The sequence below is a fragment of the Ochotona curzoniae genome, unplaced genomic scaffold, assembly GCF_017591425.1.
Source record: "Ochotona curzoniae isolate NIBS_2020 unplaced genomic scaffold, NIBS_Ocur_1.0 contig_594, whole genome shotgun sequence".
NCBI classification, from domain to species: Eukaryota; Metazoa; Chordata; class Mammalia; order Lagomorpha; family Ochotonidae; genus Ochotona; species Ochotona curzoniae.
This window is the reverse complement of record NW_024466485.1, coordinates 60,072-78,100: the sequence shown is the minus strand read 5'-3', so window position 1 is coordinate 78,100 and position 18,029 is coordinate 60,072. Positions and strand designations below refer to the sequence as shown.

The 18,029-nt window shown below is 43.2% G+C and overlaps 1 pseudogene; it reads right to left on the bottom strand.

Annotated features, from left to right (window-relative positions):
- Positions 1-16,636: 16,636 nt before the first annotated feature.
- Positions 16,637-16,856, bottom strand: LOC121162909 (annotated as a pseudogene).
- Positions 16,857-18,029: the final 1,173 nt, after the last annotated feature.

The following is an 18,029-nucleotide window of genomic DNA, read 5'->3' as shown; positions in this document are numbered from 1 at the left end:
TACCTATTTTATTTTTTCTTGTTCTGCTGTTATATAGTGAGAGGTATGACCTTAGAAGCATTATTGAACTTACATGCACACCATAGATATTTATAAGTAAAATCATTTGCTTAAGAGATTGTATATACAGCACTTAGCTGAGTAATCTGAGTTAATGACCTCAGCTTTGGTCTCTGGCTCCTGGTCTGTACTTCTGACCCCTGGGGTCCCTTGAAAGAAATGCTGAAGGCTCATGTGTCCTGGTTCTTATTTGCCCAGGTGAGGATACAAAGTTTTCTCCTTGTTGGTTGTAGTCACCACCCTGATGAGGCATTGGGATGCATAGATGTGAGGTGTAGAGTAAGAAGACATCTCTGTCTCTGCCAGTAGCTTTCTGTTGTCTCCATCTCAGAAGAAGTGATGACAATTGGAAAAGCATTCATATTCAGTAAAAGTAAGAGATGTGGTAAGTGATATTGCCATGTGCCCATCAAGGCTACAACAGTCATTTCATTCATAGCTACAATGAAGATGAAATATAAAGAGTGAATTGCATTCTGTTCAGCTGTCATGTGCAAATAATGTACTTGTTCATATTTTCTATGACGACCAAGTCACACAGATTTTATATTTTGTACCTCTAGGTTGTTTCCTGCAAGTTATGTGTGATTTCTTTGCCAGTGACACGAGTCTCTTTGTGATGTAGTGTTACTCCTTGGGACACTGGACTGGTTAAAAGCATCTTAATAAATATTCATTATCAATCTTTGTTGGAATGTATTTATTCTTGTATAGGTTATCTTCAATCATATAGGACACTGATTCTACACTTGCATGTCCATGAGCCAATGCATTGCTTTATCTTCTGATTTTGCTTTAAATTTTTGCTTCCCACTTACTTGCGGATACAACTGTGTCTTGATATCCATATCGAATACTCTAGCCATGATGAACCATTCCAAACTGGCTCATTCACAGTGCACATTTCTAATGCATATACTTTGGCCATACAGCTTGCAAGTTATCTAGAAAAACACTTCTATATATGGACAAAACTGATTTTTATACCCTGATAAACTCTCTACAAATGATTTCAGGTTTAGTGTCCATGTTCTGAGACATCCTCTTTTTTTAAAATATATTTTTTATTGAAACGTCAGATACAGAGAGGATAAGAGATAGACTGGAATGTGTTCTGTCTGCTGATTCACACCCCAGGTGACCACAACAGCTGGAGCAGAGCTGAAGGCGGGAGCCAGGAGCCAGGAGCTTCTTTCGTTCTCATGCAAGGATGCAGGTACACAAGGCTTTGGGCTGTCCTCGACGGCTTTCAGAGGCCACAGGGCATGACGTTTGATGAGTGCTTTACCTTCAATAAGCGGAGTGTGACCAGATACGGGGACCTGATGTTGGGTGGCTTTTCCCCCCTTTTCTACCTGGAAAGAAACAGCAGCAGCACCCAGCTAACACTATCTTACACTTCTCGGTCTTGGTAAGTTCTTATTTTTGTAATTGTGGTTGTGATTGTGAATGTACATGACAATCTTGGTGTTTAATCCTTTCTGAGAGTCCTGAAACAATGTACAACTGTTACAGTAATGCTGACTAATGAAGGAAAAGGTTCTATCCATACTTGTTCCTTCCACGCCTTTGCTACTTATTTTGCCATTCTGTGCTGTGGGGGGACAATGGAGTGACACCACAATTTCTGTGTTAGACCATTTCTGTGGTTAGATCTCCAAGATGCAACGTTGAAATGGTAGCGTTAGAGTGTTGGGACCACACATCCTGTGCTGTCAGCATGCATGGAATGGGCATGGAATTAAGGAGTCAGAATGGGTGTCAGTGCTGATAGGAACGCTGCTGTGAGGCTGCTGGTAAGGTTGTGTGTTCCTTGATTCTAGCAGCAACCCAGACTGGGTTCCACCCCATGTAAAATACTGAAAAACTACATGATGAAGGTTTCAAATGCTGGACACAATACCAATAAAGGGGTTCATTCTTCCTGAGGGTTTAATAAGACCCTGAAGATTCTTTACTAAAAATGACACGAAATCTGCATTACTCCTGAGTTTAGCACATCTGTGCAGCCTGTGTTTCTAGAACTAAGATTTTGCGTCACTGCCTAACGAGGGCATTGGGATGAGCAAGTCTGTGCCTGCATCCTTGTTGGTGGCCACAGTGCAGCATGCTCAGAAGGCAGTGAGGCCATGAACTGATTGTTCAGTTGGCATGTGTGCCTGCCCTTGCCAGTCTTAGGATTCCCTGCAATTCATCTCAAAATATTGCTATACATTGTGTGGCTGAGGATGAGTCAACTGAGGGAGGAGTTGGTTATCCGTGAAGTTTGCACTGTGTAGCCTGTAATGTCTCCCAGCCTGTGGCTTCACACTCTCCTTGTTCTTTCTCACTGTCTGCTTGAGTCTTCCTCTCTTGTGAGGGTGAAGGAATCTCTCCTCTTAGCTGTGCCACATGGGAATCAGTGAGGACCTGCCTTGCTCATGTTCTCTGTGTGAGATTCTTCAGGCCATGCCACACAGAGATAAGACTTTGCTCTCTGTTTTCATATCTCAGGTACAAACGTGTCTTGCTGTCCTTGGTTGTGCAGGTCTAATAGCCTGCATGTGCTGTCACACCCCAGAATGGCAGGTGCTTCAATTTCAACTACGCCATATGGATCCTGATTGATAAATTGTCCTGGAGTTGGACTCCAGTGCAGTGAATGTACCTCGCTCCAAGTTCTGGAGCTCGGCTATAAGCCAGACTCATTGAATCCATGCTGGGCACTAGATATGATATTTCCTTAGTGTGACCACAGCAGCCTGGTGATGAAGTTCATTTGATAATTTTCACAAAGCTCTCAGATGGAGGTAACTGGGGTGAAGTAGTGAGTAATGAGATAGTCTTTTTTTTTTTTTTTATTGTTGCTTACATTGTATTATGTAGTACAGTTTTATAGGCGCTGGGGATTCCCCCCACCCCTCCCATACCCCTCCCCCCATGGTGGATTCCTCCACCTTGTTGCATAACCATAGTTCAAGTTCAGTTGAGATTCATTGCTTGCAAACACATGCCTAGCATAAAGTTCAGCGTCTTATTGTCCAGATAAGTTCAGTGGCCTCTTGGGGAGACCTTCTATGGTCTGAAGATAGGGCTAACAGAGTAAAGATCCGGTCAGTTAAAAGCCCCAACAAGGCCTCAGTATCAATATACAACATTATGGAATTAATTGACATAGTATTGGGTAAACAATATGTTAAAAATAATGCAAGTTCCCTTCTTCGAAACATCTGGGTTGAGACAGTATCAATGACAGGTTCAAAAAATAACAAACAACCAAACAAAAAATTACAGGTTAAGTCAAGGCAAACATGTGGTATCTAATCTTTTGGGATTCGCTCATTTCCCTTAGCATTATAGTTTCCAGTTGGGCCCATTTAGCCACAAAGAACTGCATTTTGTTTTTTTTTAATAGCTGAGTATTATTCCATGGAGTAGATGAACCAAAGCTTTCTTATCCAATCTTCTGCTGATGGGCATTTTGGTTGCTTCCATGTTTTTGCAATTACTGATTGTGCTGCAATGAACATAGGGATGCATGTTGGTTTGTCGTAAAACAGGTGTTTTGGATATATTTCTAGGAGTACTATTGCTGGGTCATATGGTATGCAGATTTTGAGTTGTTTGAGTGTTCTCCATACTGATTTCCATAAAGGCTGTACCAATTTGCAGCTCCACCAGCAGTGGAGTAGGGTTCCCTTTTCCCTGCATCCTCGCCAGCAAGCGTCGTTGGTGTTCTTGTTTATGTGGGCCAATCTTGCTGGTGTTAGGTGGTACCTCATCGGTATTTTAATTTGGATTTCCCTTATTGCTAGGGAGCTGGATCATTTTTTCATATGTTTGTTTGCCATTTGGACTTGTTCCTTTGTGAAATGTTTGCCCATTTCCGGTGCCCATTTCTTGAGTGGCTTGTTTGTTTGGTTTTTTGGTTGTTTTGAAGTTCTTTGTATATCCTGGAAATTAGCCCCCTATCGCCTATATCGTGTGCAAAGATCTTCTCCCACTCTGTGGGTTGCTTTTTTACTTTGTTGATTGTTTCCCTTGCTGTACAGAAGCTTCTTAGTTTGATGAGGTCCCATTTGTTTATTCTGTTCTCAACTGCTATTGCTTTTGGTGTCTTTCTTAGAAAGTCGGAACCTACTCCTAGGTCTTGCAGGGTATTTCCTACATTTTCTTGCAAGAGTTTGAAGGTTTCTGGATGTAGGTTTAGGTCTTTTATCCATGTAGATTGGATCTTGGTGTATGGTGATAGATGTGGGTCTATCTTTTTGTTTCTACAGGCTATCAGCCAGTTGTCCCTACAACATTTACTAAAGAGGCCTTCCCACTTGCTTGAGTTGTCATTGGTCTTTTTGTCAAAGATTAACTGGCTGTATTTGTGTGGGCTCCCTTTTGGTGCTTCTATTCTATTCCATTGATCTTCCTTTCTGTCTTTGTGCCAGTACCAGGCTGTTTTGATAACCACTGCTCTATAGTATGTCCAGAGGTCCGAGACTGTGATTCCCCCTGCTAACTTCTTATTTTTCAGGATGGTTCTAGCTATTCGTGGTTTTTTGTGTTTCCAGATGAACTTTTGAATCATTGTATCCAGTTCCGTGAAGAATGTTTTGGGCAATTTGATTGGAATTGCATTGAAAATGTATATTGCTTGTGGTAGTATAGACATTTTAATGATATTGATTTTGCCTATCCAGGAGCACGGGATGTTATCCCATCTTTTGAGGTTTTGTTCAATTTCCTTTTTAAATAGTTTGTAGTTTTCTTCGAATAGGTCTCCTACGCTTTTGGTTAGATTTATTCCCAAATACTTCATACTTCTCTCTGCTATTTTGAATGGTATCCTGTTGGTTAGATCTTCTTCCATCTTGGTGTTATTTGCGTACACTATGGCTGTTGATTTTCGTTCGTTAATTTTGTACCCTGCCACTCTGCCAAACTCTCGTATAAGTTCTAGTAGTTTCTGTATTGAGTCTCCTGGCTTTTCTATGTATAGGATTATGTCATCTGCATATAGTGAAAGCTTGACTTCTTCATTTCCTATACGTATGCCTTTGATTTCTTTTTCTTGTCTTATGGCCTCTGCAAGTACCTCTAGGACTATGTTGAATAGCAGTGGTGATAGCGGGCACCCTTGTCTTGTTCCAGATCTCAGTGGGAAGGGTTCTAGCTTTTCTCCATTCAGTATGATACTGGCGTTGGGTTTTTCATAAATTGCTTTGATTATGTTGTGGATTTTCCCATCTATGCCTACTTTGGCTAGAGTTTTTAGCATGAAGAGGTGTTGGATTTTGTCGAAAGCTTTTTCTGCAACTATTGAAACTATTATGTGGTTCTTGTTTTGCAGTTTTGGGATATGGTTTATAACATTTATGGATTTCTGAATGTTGAACCATCCCTGCATTCCAGGGATGAATCCTACTTGATCCGGATGAATGATCTGTCTGATGATTTTTTGAATTCTATTGGCTAGGATTTTGTTGAGAATTTTAGCATCAATGTTCATCAGAGAAATAGGTCTGTAGTTTTCCTTTTCTGATGGTTCTCTGTCCGGTTTTGGGATTAAGGTGATGTTGGCTTCATAGAATGAGTTTGGGAGGGTTGCTTCCTCCTCTATTGTTTTGAAGAGCTTGTAGAGGATTGGGGTTAGTTCTGTTCGGAATGTTTTGTAGAATTCTGTAGTGAAGCTGTCTGGGCCTGGGCTTTTTTTCGTTGGGAGATCCTTGATGACTGTTTCAATCTCTACCTCGGTTATGGGTTTATTTAATTCTGCAGTTGCCTCTGGACTGAGTTTTGGTAAGTGGTGGGAGTCCAAGAACTTTTCTATTTCTTGGTGGTCCTCAAATTTGTGGGAGTACAGTTCTTTGTAGTAATTTCTAATTATTTTCTTAATGATTGCAGTGTCTGTTGTTATGTTGCCTTTTTCATCTTTAATGCTATTGATTCTCACTTTCTCTTGTTTTTTTTTGGTCAATCGGGCCAGTGGAGTGTCTATTTTGTTTATTTTCTCAAAAAACCAGCTTTTTGATTTGTGGATTTTATGTATAGTTTTTTTGATTTCTATTTGGTTTATCTCCTCTCTTGTTTTGACGATTTCTTGTTTCCTATTGTGCGTGGGACTCTTCTGCTGCTGTTTTTCCAGATCCTGGAGGTGTGAGGTTAGTTCCTGTATTTGGCGTCTTTCTTGGGCCTTGACATGGGCTCCGATTGCGATGAATCTACCTCGTAGCACTGCTTTGGCGGTGTCCCACAAGTTTTGGAATGTTGTATCAGAGTTTTCATTGGCACAACTCTTTCTGGTGGTTTTTCCCATTGCCTTGGTGTATTCTGGTGGGGCAAATGGACCCGTGTGTTGAGGGGCTGTCAGGCGCTTTCCTGTAGAGATTGGAGCCTGCAGGCGTGGTGTTGCCGGGTGTGGTAATTTTCAAGGCACCGTTGGTGTGTTCTCAGGGCTCGGGGTTGTAGAGCACCACCTTGGGGGCCCAGTGGATTCCAGGCACACTCTGGGCACCTCTTCTACAGGTGTGACACCCCAGGGCGTGGAGGGATGGAGGCGCTCTCTGGGTGTGCCCCCTGCACGGGAATCCACAGGGCTTAGAAGGTTTTATGTGCGTTCTCCGTGTCAGGGACTGCAGGGTTTTTCAGAGCCCACCTGGTGCGTCTCCCACACACGGGACTGTGGGTGAGGCACTTTCCAGGCGTGGCTCTTGTGCAGTGAATCCACCACTCGTGGTGTGTGGGTGTTCAGAGCCCCTGCTCCCGTGTGGCTCCCCCACACAGGCCCTTAGTGGAGGAGTGGCCCAGGCGCCCTGTTATAATGACTTCACGGCAGGTTCGCACCGTGTCAGTGTGGTGCAGGAGTTTTCAGAGCTCTCCTGGTGGGTCGCCCATGCTCAGAACTGCGGTGTGGGAGGCGAGGAGTGAGCAGTTCACTCTATGGGAGTGGTACCTGCGTGTCAGGGACACACAGCGCTACACTTCCCAAATCTCAGTGCCCTCCTGACACCTGACAGCTGCGCTGTGGAGGTGCTGCTGCTGCAGGCGGGGCCGCCCAGCCCGCCCGGTGCAGCGTTCAGAGTCCTCCTGGTGGTCTCGCGCACCCACCAGGCAGGATGTGGAGGACTCCAGACCCTCGCCAGCAGCCTCTGCGCACCGAGACGCACTGGCCCCCTCAGCGCAGGAACATCCGAGGCGCCTTCCCGGGGCCCCCTCAGCCACCAACACCACTGTGCGTAGTTCCCAAGGCACAGACCCAACAGTTTCAGGCCGCCTGCTCCACGTTCTCAGAGGCTGGAACCTCAGCAGTGGGCGAGGAATGCACAGGCTGCCATGTCAACCCCCCGCTCACCAAACGTCCGGCCGCTGCAGTCTGCCTCCACCGCTGTCGAAGGCCTCCCGCCGGCGACGATCCCCCTGATCTCCCCGCCTCCGAGCTGGCCGCGTCTCCCGTCAGGCCGTTTTCAAAAGTGACTCAGCAGGTCTGGAGTGGGATGTCGATTTCTCTGCCTTTGCCCTGCTCCGTTCTCGTTGTTCTTCCGAGTTGTGTGGATCTTTTTGGCTCCACACTGTCCAGGGAGCTTCACGGACCTCTCCCTGTGGTTCCCTGCTGTTCCTCTTTGCTGCTTCTGCAGCGTTCTATCCCTCTCTCACTGGACGCTCCCTCACAGCCTTCCTCCTATGTCGGCCATCTTAAAACTCCCAAAATTTCATTTTATTTAAATTGAAGATGTTATAGGCTGCTGGTGATCACTACACTTGGTAACATATTTCTTAAAGGTCCCAGGCTTTTCAGGTTTTGCTTGCTATTTATGTTTGTTTTTGCAATGGGAAATTAGGTAGCCTCGCTAGGCAGACAGCTTATTTTGCAATTTACAATTTCCAGAAGTCAAAAGAGTATATATGACCTCCATCTCCATGGAAGCTACAGACGTCCCTCCACATACAAGGATTCTGCATCTGTGGATTGAACCAAGCACAGATTGAAAATATGTGGAGACCATCGCAGTGGTGTAGCGTGTAATGCTACTGCCTGCAGTGTCAGCCTATGGAAATATGGAGACTGTTCAGAACATGGAGTTCTAATTCTGATCCAACTACCTGCTAATACATCTTGGAATACAGTGGACTGCAGCTGAGTGAAGGACCTGTGGTAGTCTGTATGACCTAGATCTCCACTTAAGCCATGCAGTGGTTCCCAGCATTTCTCTAGGTCTCTGCCTCTTAAAACCAAGTGCTGGGCCCAGTATGGTAGCCTAGTGGCTACAGTTCTCATCTTGCGCATGCCACGATCCCATGTGGGTACGAGTTCTAATCCGGCGGTCCCATTTTCCATCCAGCTCCTGCCTGTGGCCTGGGAAAGCAGTTGAGGGTGACACAAAGCCTTGGGATCCTGCACCCATGCAGGAGGCCTGGAAGAGGCTCCTGATTTCAGATCAGCTCAGCTCTGGCCGTTGCAGCCACTTGGGGAATGAATCATTGGGCAAAAGATTGCCCTCTCTCTCTTTCCTCCTCTATGCATATTTGATTTTCCAATAAAAATAAATTAAATGTAAAAAAAACCCAACCAATATATGTTATATGAACATGGATAGCCCTATGGGTGCATTGCATTTCCACAGAGGTAGCTATTATTTGCAGGTTTGATTTTAGGGGTTCAAAGTGACTACCATTGCGGAGATATGCCATTAGTCCAGGGCACTGGAGCTTTCCACGTCTCATAGAAATTTTAGCAACATGAGCTGCCAGTGCTGCCATCTTTGAAGTGAATCGTGGTGAAAATCCCTTTGATCTGACTGCTTCTTAAGTATTTTGGCTTGTGGGTATGGGTGGAGTCAGCAGAGAGTGCATTTCCTTCAGCTCCTGATAAGTCAGAGAATTCTGTAAGCCATCTATATCTTAACCAGATGTGTATAATTGGTGAGTGGTACTGGGAAAGCCCAGGATCCCCTTTCCTCAGCTTCACCTGGAAACGCAAAGCTGGGAATCACTTGTTTGCTGAGATGATTGGCTCAGCTTTCATCAGGAAACAGCTAGCTGTAATTTGAAATGATTGGGTGGTGAGTAGACAGGGCAATTTTCTTGAAGGTTGGTGAGAATTTGTAAACTGAGATTGTTTTTCCACACTGCATGTATTACTGTCCTTTTCACAAATGTTTGAGTTTTCATCCTCTTTATAACCACAAACATTTTGTGATGCTGAGAAGATTTTCAGACACATTTCAGTTCTCCCTCTTATCAGCACTGCCTCCTCAAGCTGCCTCCTCGAACTGAGCACTAGGTTAGCTTTGCTGTGCTAAAAGGCATCTGCCTAACATGTCTTTTTCAATAAAAGTCATCAAATCAGTCTGTGGTGTGCAGTATTCCATTGTATTTTGGTTGCTATTTATTGAGTACTGTGCAAGCTGCTCTGGATTAGGATATACCTGATTGTGCCCATTTACTTCTGCAAGTACAAGTGGAAAGCAAAATCTCAAAAAGTACTATTCACCATACAAACTAGAGATCCAGATTCCTTTATTGTCACTGAACAGCTCCTGCTGGCCTGTGTTTCTATCTTTGTAGTCCTAACTTGTCTCACAGTCCTATGGCAGGAGGAAGTCTGTTAGCCAAGGTACTACTGGTACATATAGCTATCCATTTCTCACATAGTGCAGTCAGAACTATGCTCTCCTTGGCTTGCATTGTGATGGTGTCATCTCTCAAGGAAATGGACCCTTCACCAGAAATACATCTGGTTTGAGAAAAATTCAGGCTGAAGTGTAGTTTTGACCTGTAAATTCATAGGATTCTGATCATAAGTATTCACTTCAATTTGAACATTACCTGAATTTGCATCTTTTCCTTTTTTTTAAAATCAATATGTTCCCTTCCTTCTGACAATACAGAGTACTCTCGTGTTTTCATTCTGCTGCACACACAGAAGCCTATGCAATATCTGTGATAGTGTCCTGGGATGTCTGTGACTGTGGGTGTTGGGAAAAAGTTGCTGTATTCAGTTTCTGTTGTGACCAACTTCACACCAGAAACAAAAGTGCTGCATAAGGAGGAGTCTGCTGCCCCCTGGCATCCTCGGTCTGTGCCCTTTGCACCTTTTCTTTCTCTGAGCTGTAGTGGTTAGCTTGGTGCTTTTGAGTTTGAATGAAAGACAACTGAAAATGGTTTATCTGCAGGAAAAGATTGGGGGAGTCTAGTCAAAGCAGATTCCTAGGGTGTTGTCATATGCCACCATGTGTCACAATATTTGTTTTGTGGAAATTCTTAAGGGTCATTAGAAAGCCAGAGCACTTCCACTTGATGTCATTCGGGCTTTTTCCATAAAACTACTTTGCAATCTGTGACATCTCTCACCTGGTTTAGTGACAGTTTCAAGAAAGAATACAGGAAAGTTTTGAGAAAGAAAATAGCTAGAACAGCATTGGGTTCAGTGATGCAGACTACGAGTGATGGGAAGGAAAGTGGGGAAGAAGAAAACATAGGCTGTGTTCTGAAAACCATATACCAGGGCCCAAGCCATTGGTGCAGATTGCCAAAAATAACTTTGCAATCATTTCCTGAAGAATCAAGATGGCAGAATTGGGTAAGGTTATGTTTAAACAAATGGAGAAATATTAGCCAATGTGAAGCCAGAAAAGGCACATTCCAGGAAATAGAAGAGAACAGAACGATAACAGAGGGGTACCCGGAGACTGACAGACACAGGAAAGCAGTGGACACAATGGTGTGGTGTTGCACTGACTGATACCCCAGAGGGATTCAGCTAGTGGAGATCTGAACTCCACCAGCAGCTGGAACTCCACCAGCAATTAGGTGGGAAGTGATGTTTAATGGGAACTCCAGAGGTAAACCCAGAGAAAGAACGATCCATCCTGCTCATCTGTTTGATTTGACCAGGAGCAGAGATAGAGTGGCAGGTCCCAGATGAGCAGTATGGGAACAAGGTGGATTTCATAGCCAAGTATGGCTCCTAGAGTAGAATCGGGCACCACTTTGTGGAAGCAAGGGCTATGGGACCGGACTGTACATGCACTGAGCTGGGAGTGAACTCATTTCTGACTCACTGAACTACAATGTGGCATCCTACAGGTTCCACCCAAGACAGGTTTGGGTAGTTCTCAGGCCTGATGGCAAACAGATCAAGAACTCTAGCAGTGGCACATCAGATGCCATTTCTTACAGTGTGCCAAAGAATTTAAGACTGCATGGGACAACAGTGAGATGCACATGCACTGAGCTCAGTGAGAACTCACTGGGCTCAGTGGATTACACTGTTCCCACAGGAAAATAATACCAACTATTGCTTCATATGGGTCAAAATAGGTCCGTGTGGCCCTCAGACATAATGACAAACAGGTTCTGGCAAGGTCAGAACAAGCGACAACCTAGCTATAGAGGACTCCTAGTGTCTCCCTAGCCCTGGGACCTGCTCCAGCCAGAAGTGGGGAAAAGGTTGTACAAACAACAGTGAAACCTCAGCAGTGTCCAAAACACAACTTGTTTATACCTAAACCTGTAAACCAGGAGGTTTCCTGTTCATTCATCTCCATATCAATTGCTCCTGGCACCTTCAGGGGAGACTCAACTGGCTGTGTCTCCCATAATTCTCCCGCATTCTAAATGTCCTTCTACAGTGCTCCAGTAAGGGAAGTATAAATCACCACAGGGTTTAAGTGTTCATATATTAAGCAATAAGGATTTGAGGGTTAGAAGCAGTTTTCAGGATTAGTCATTTGCACCTGCAGATTGGATTTGTAATTTAGGCTTTAACCTTTTGAAGAGCAGTGCTGATGTGTAGTTATTTAATCACAAAAAGGACGTAGTGTGAGGATCTGGTGGCTTTCAATTCCTGGGTTTTTGGGGCTGAAATCATCAAACTTGCATCTACACTTGGGGTTGGAATTTTCCCCTAGTATAGCTTCCTGCCTCCTTAAAAAAGCAATCATCCATGTTATCATTATTTTTTGCTCCATTTCCATTTCTATCCAGTGTCACCTCATGTGGCTTCTGGCTCAGAAGGTAATCACTATGATCCTCTGCTGTGCAATGGCAGCTGACTCACTCTCTTACATAGTATAAAGGACCTCCTCTCCTCAGGAGGGAGCACAGGACTGGGAAAATCCTTTCACGTTGACAAGCAGTAAGAGAAACTCAGTTCAAGGATAGGCAGCAACACAGAATCATAGACTTTGGGCTCACCAACAGATAAACTCTGAGTAAATCAGAGAGTGTTAGCGTCAACTACTGCTATGTAAAAGGGGAGCTGGGAAACAGTGCTTGTCATACCCCTTTCTCCCATTGTGGGATCCATCCCTCCCACTATTTTCATTTCGCTGTGGATGCTCATAAGTCCCCAGGCTGCTAGCAAACTAAAGAACATCCTTTTGTTCTTTGTAAAGTCTGGATCTGGAACTTTTAGACTTTCTTTTCTCTTCTTTCACTTCTATTTTTATCCTACTCCCACCAAAGAGGAGCAATGATTAAAACTCATAACATTGACTCAAAGGAAAGAATTGTGTCAAGTATTTCGTGAGGAGTCAGACTGGGTATTGGGCAGTTAGGGTATTCTGGGTCCCTGAATCATTTTTCTCAAATATAAAATGGTATTTTCTCTACCATGTCTTAAATTCACCTGACCATGTTTCTCCAAAGAGACAAGTGCATAATGAACATATCAAGATCATGCTTTCCCCAAGAAATGAGGATGAAATCAACATATCAGTTTCCCACCTAAAGTGACCACCCAATTCCATCGCAGGGGAGTGTCAGACTGGTCTCTACCATTAGAAAGAGACTGAGCAAGTTAACTGGTAACATCTTTTTCGGCCTTTTGTCCCAAACCCAGGCATCATGAAAACCAGGAATTTTCCTTTGGTTTTGGAGAAACTTCTTTGAACTAAAATTTTAAAAGATGCCAACACCCCCTGTGCACAGGTCTCTCCTTTCTTGAAGCCCTCTTCTGTTACTAGGATGGGAGTGTCTTTTCTCCTTTATTCTAATAAATCTTGCTTTAAAACTAAACTGTGTCCTCAAGAAAATTATTTTTCCTGGGAGACAAGAATTGAGGTCGATGACGTATTTTGTGTCACCAAGTATGAGATGTAGAAAAAATAAAAGAAAGAAACTTCAATTTTAACAAAAGGCAATACAAAGCTAGGTGATTTTTCTTCATGGATACATCAATAGGAATTTATTCATTCTCATAATATGCCCAAGATTAAGTCTTTCTAGCTTTCCTGATCAGCATTTTCTGTTGGTTCAGAAGTGTGGCAGGTGTGGAGGTTAAGAAAGAGTACCTGTTTTCTGTTCAGTTTGGAGAGCTGCAGGAAACTATAAGGCAGTCCATAAGCATGTAAAAAAAATGTTGGAGGAACGAGGACTGTAGAGTGTTGGTGGGAAATGAGCACAGGACGGTCTTCACAGGGAAGTATGGTAAAACAAAGATCAAAAAGCAAACCAAGCATGACCAGAGAGCTATAAAGAAGGAAAGAAAACCTGAAGGTGAGGATCAGAAGAAAATAGAAAATTAGGTCAGATAGTCAGAGACCAATAAGGAAGCTTAGAACAGACAGGAAACAGTCAGCTTGGACTCCCATACACCTTACTAGATAGGACATAAAGATTAGTTACTTCTCACTAAGGTACTGAAGATTTCTCTGCACACCCCTCCTAAAACTGTTCTGCTCCTCAATTGTTAACATATGGTTTGAGTTATAAGCCTGTTTGGACTAGCCTAAAATTCATGAAGTTAGGTAGAAATTACGCTTGAATACTCTAAGCTGCTAAATATAACAATTAAAATAGACATGAGACAGTTGAATAGTGCCCTAAAACTATTACAAGGTATATAGCAGCCGATTGTGTAAAAACTACAATTGAAATGTCAATGAAGTAGTCACAGTATGTGGTTAAGAACTTGCATTTGGTCACTGAATACCATATGAATTAACTTCATAATGTAAATTTTTGTTGAAGTTGTGTAGTGGCTTTTTATTGGAGGGCATGATATTCTGCTAGTTCTACTTTCAGACTAGGGATGGCCTCCCAATGAAACTGTTAAATTTATCTGGACAATAAGATGCTGGACTCTCTATGTGGCCCATACCCACAACGAAGGAATCATGACTGGATATGAACTGTACTACAGTAACAATATGGAGGAACTCAATTTGGGGGCAGGGCTTTGGGGAACACCAGAGCCTATGAAACTGTGTCATAATGGCCCTTTGGTGACCGCCATGCAACTGGGGGATCCCAGGGCCCCTAGCTAAGTTCCACGCCTGGATCGCACATGGTGGATGCCGCGCACAAAGGGTGAGCTGACACTCAGGTTGGCTGGAGCCACGTGGACTGCCACATAGCTCTGTTCAGCTGGCCTGGGATGCTCCACCGCGGATCCCATGAGCCTAAGAGGCGGGCACTGGATCGTGTCCATTAAGGGGTGGGGCTAGGGCCCGGGACATGGCCCCTAGTTGGCCACCATGCTGCTGGGGGATCCCAGGGCCCCTAGCCAAGCTCCATGCCTGGATTGCACACAGCAGATGCCACGAGCAAGGGGTGAGCTAGCACTCGGGCGGCCAGCTTGTCATTTGGCGCTAGGCTTTGCCTGCTGGCCGCCCAGCCAGGAAGGTCTGGGAATCTGGTTCTTTGATTATTGCTTAGATAGCTCCATTTTGAACCCTCAGTGCTTTGTGAATGGGAATCTATCCTAACGTTCCCAATGACAGTTAATCTTCCTCAGATGAGCCTGTAATTAATACTGTTTCTAACCATGTGTTGTGAAAAATTGCAATCCCTAATATATTATCAAAACCTTGTGCTACTCAGACATGGAGCAGGAGAGTAGGGAAGTCTTCCATTCCCCTTGAAGGTGTGAGAAAGTCATGTAGTGTAACCTATCAGGAACAAGGCAGGTAACCTGCAAAGAATAGACTCAAAACAGAATTACACAATAGTAAAAACACAAAGACATACAGGGGGAATCAAAAGCAATCCTAGCAACCTATTAACAGGTGGTCACCTGCACAGAGCAGGAGATATACCCAGAGTGGAGCAGGTGAGCAGGAGGAGGCTTGTGTCCCAATCCTGGAGTGGGATCCCCACCAAGGGGACTGACAATACGGGCACCAAGGACTGCATCCCAACTGCCAAAGAGACGACGGGGAACTGGAATGCCTTCGGAGGCCAAGAACTCAGAGGACATTCCCCCTGCCATCTAGACCTACCATACAGGATGGAAGAAGATTGAGCCCTTCATCATGGGACTGAGAGCCACCAGAACAACAGACAGGAACCCTGAGTGGTCCTCAGAACCAGAAGAACAGTAAGCCTCCTTCAGAATTGGGGAAAGGAGCTTTCTCTAGCTCTTGCTTGATTCCAGCTTTGGGTCCTCACCCATCCCCCCACAATGACCATTGGGGTTGCTCCAGAGCCGCCCCCCCACCCCCAAACACACACACAAGTTAGAATAGATAGGCAGAGAACAAAAAAGAAAGCCTGATGACCATAAACTCATACACACTTCACTATGGAGGACACGAGGATTAAGTACTCCTCAACAAGGCATTGAGAATTTCTCTGCATACCCCTCCTAAACTGTTTCACACCTCAATTGTTGAAATGTCATTGAAGCAGTCACAGGATGTGGTTAAGAGCTTACTTACTCGATACTATGTCAGTTCCACAATATTGTATATTGTTGCTGATGTTATGTTGGGGCTTGTAACTGACCGGGATTTTACTTTGTTGGCTCTAACTTTGGACCGGAGAGGGTCTCCCCAATAAGCTGTTGAACTTATCCAGATGATGAGATGCTGGACTCTATGCTAGGTATAGGCTCACAGGGAAGGAATCTCAACTGAACTTGAACTGTGGACATGCAACAAGGTGGAGGAATCCACCATGGGGTGAGGGATGGGGGGGGGAGAGGGGGAAATTCCAGTATCTAAAAAGTTGTATCACATAATGCAACGCAATAAATTGGAAAAAAAAATGTGTGTAACATCTAAAAAAGAAACTGTGTCATAAATTTTTTCAATTAAAAAAAGAAGAAAATGGGAAATTTGCAGTGTCTGAATGAATTTTGAATATATCTGACAGTATACACTTGCTGATAAAGAGGTAAGGAAACAGGCTATTGAACTCACATTGCTAAGAGTGTAATACCATAAAGTTTCCTTGAAGGTTAATTTGTCACAACTCTAAAAAACTCTTTAAATGCAAATGTCCTTTGATGGGATTCAACTGCAGAAATTATCCTGCATATATTTGGTCCTATAGAAACACCAGGTTTTTGTAATATTGTGATGGGAATAAAACAAACAATCAATGTGTATCAACAGGGGATTGTTAAAATACATGAAGACAAATTTATATAATACTATGTATGTAGTGATTTGAAATACATTTTAGTGGCGAAGTAGAAAATAAAAATGTTGGAAAATGTAATAAAACATTCATTTATATATTAACTTAGATACTTCAGAAAGTTCATAGAAAATAAAGTTTAAAATGAGTTTAACTGGGCCAATGCCATGGTACAGATTTGGTTTTTCTGCGTTCATAATATATTGTACAAATTGAATTACTACATGTTGAGTTGAATTAACTTCTCTGGGCATGGGGACAGATGGGGAAACAATTTGTAGTCCACTTATGTTGCTTTCACAGCTGCAGTATTTTTAGACCTTAAGCTGAAGTACATAACCAGCAAAGCAATGCCTCCATATGTGGCTAGTACACAATTCATTCTGCCTGTGACCATGTAAGAGTTGAAATACTTTGATTCCAGTGAACTGGAATTGGGCATCAGTTTCTGGACCTGCCATGATGTCAATCTTCTGAAAGCTGCCAAGTCCACAGCTGACATCCTTCAACGCCTAATGAGAGTGAACTGGACCTGACTGGAAGCCATGGTACAGATTAAGCTTTCATCTGTCATGCTAGTGTCCCATGTGGATACTGGTTCCAGTCCAAGCTTTTCCACTTCCAACCCAGCTCTTTGTTTATGGACTAGAAGAGCAGCAGAGGATTGCCCAAATCCTTGGGTCCCTGCAACAACATTGGAAACCTAGAAGAAGTTTCTGGCTGTAGATCTTTCCATTTCTGTTCCCTTTCTAGAAATCTGTCATTCAAAAAAAATTCTTTTAAACAATGAAGTTATTTTGATGAAAAAAATCAAAATTCATTCAGTTTTTTGTGAAATATACCTTACACACACACTTTTTAAAAGTCCCTAGTATGAATTTCAAGGTTTTTTTTTTTTTACTTTTAATATATTTTATATAATTTTCTTTATGCTACAGTTCCATATGTGCAGGGATCCCTCCTTCCACACTTCCATAGCTTCCCCCAGTTTTCCCCCATATTATCACAATAATACAGTCCTTCAGCTATTGCCTTAAGTCCTACATTCTGCTATTGAAATATATTGTGGCACTGTAGTTATAGACAATTGTACATAGTCCAGTATGCTATTGTAAAGTTACATATATCAAGTTTTCATTGGGATTCCTCCTTTTATAAAGGAACAGACATGTATACTGCAATATATCTTCACTTCCAGATATGCTAGTCTCCATTATATAGCTCACCTACAAAAATGCTTTACATTTGTTCACTAATGTATTTTGTGAATTTTAAAGTTTATGACAGAAAAACTAATCTTCCATTCTCGTGGTGTTTTAAAGTAGCCATATGTGTATGTGTGCATATGAAATTCTTGTAAAGGCCTGTAAGAAACTATTAGAGACTTTGTTCTGGGAAAGGTAACACAGAAAAAGGAGTAAGCAGTGTGGAGATGATTCATTGTGGAGATCTGCTCTTGAAAAACCAGATCACAATGCCTGAGGACTCTGAATCTTAACTGTTCTTAGCAGACTGAGAATGCTACAGGGAGCAGACTCCCTGCTGAGATTGCAGATAAACCTTGGACTGGCTAACACATCTGGGGAGGTGTGAGGCATCTTCATTATCTCCCTGTTCCTTCAGTGATTGTGGCC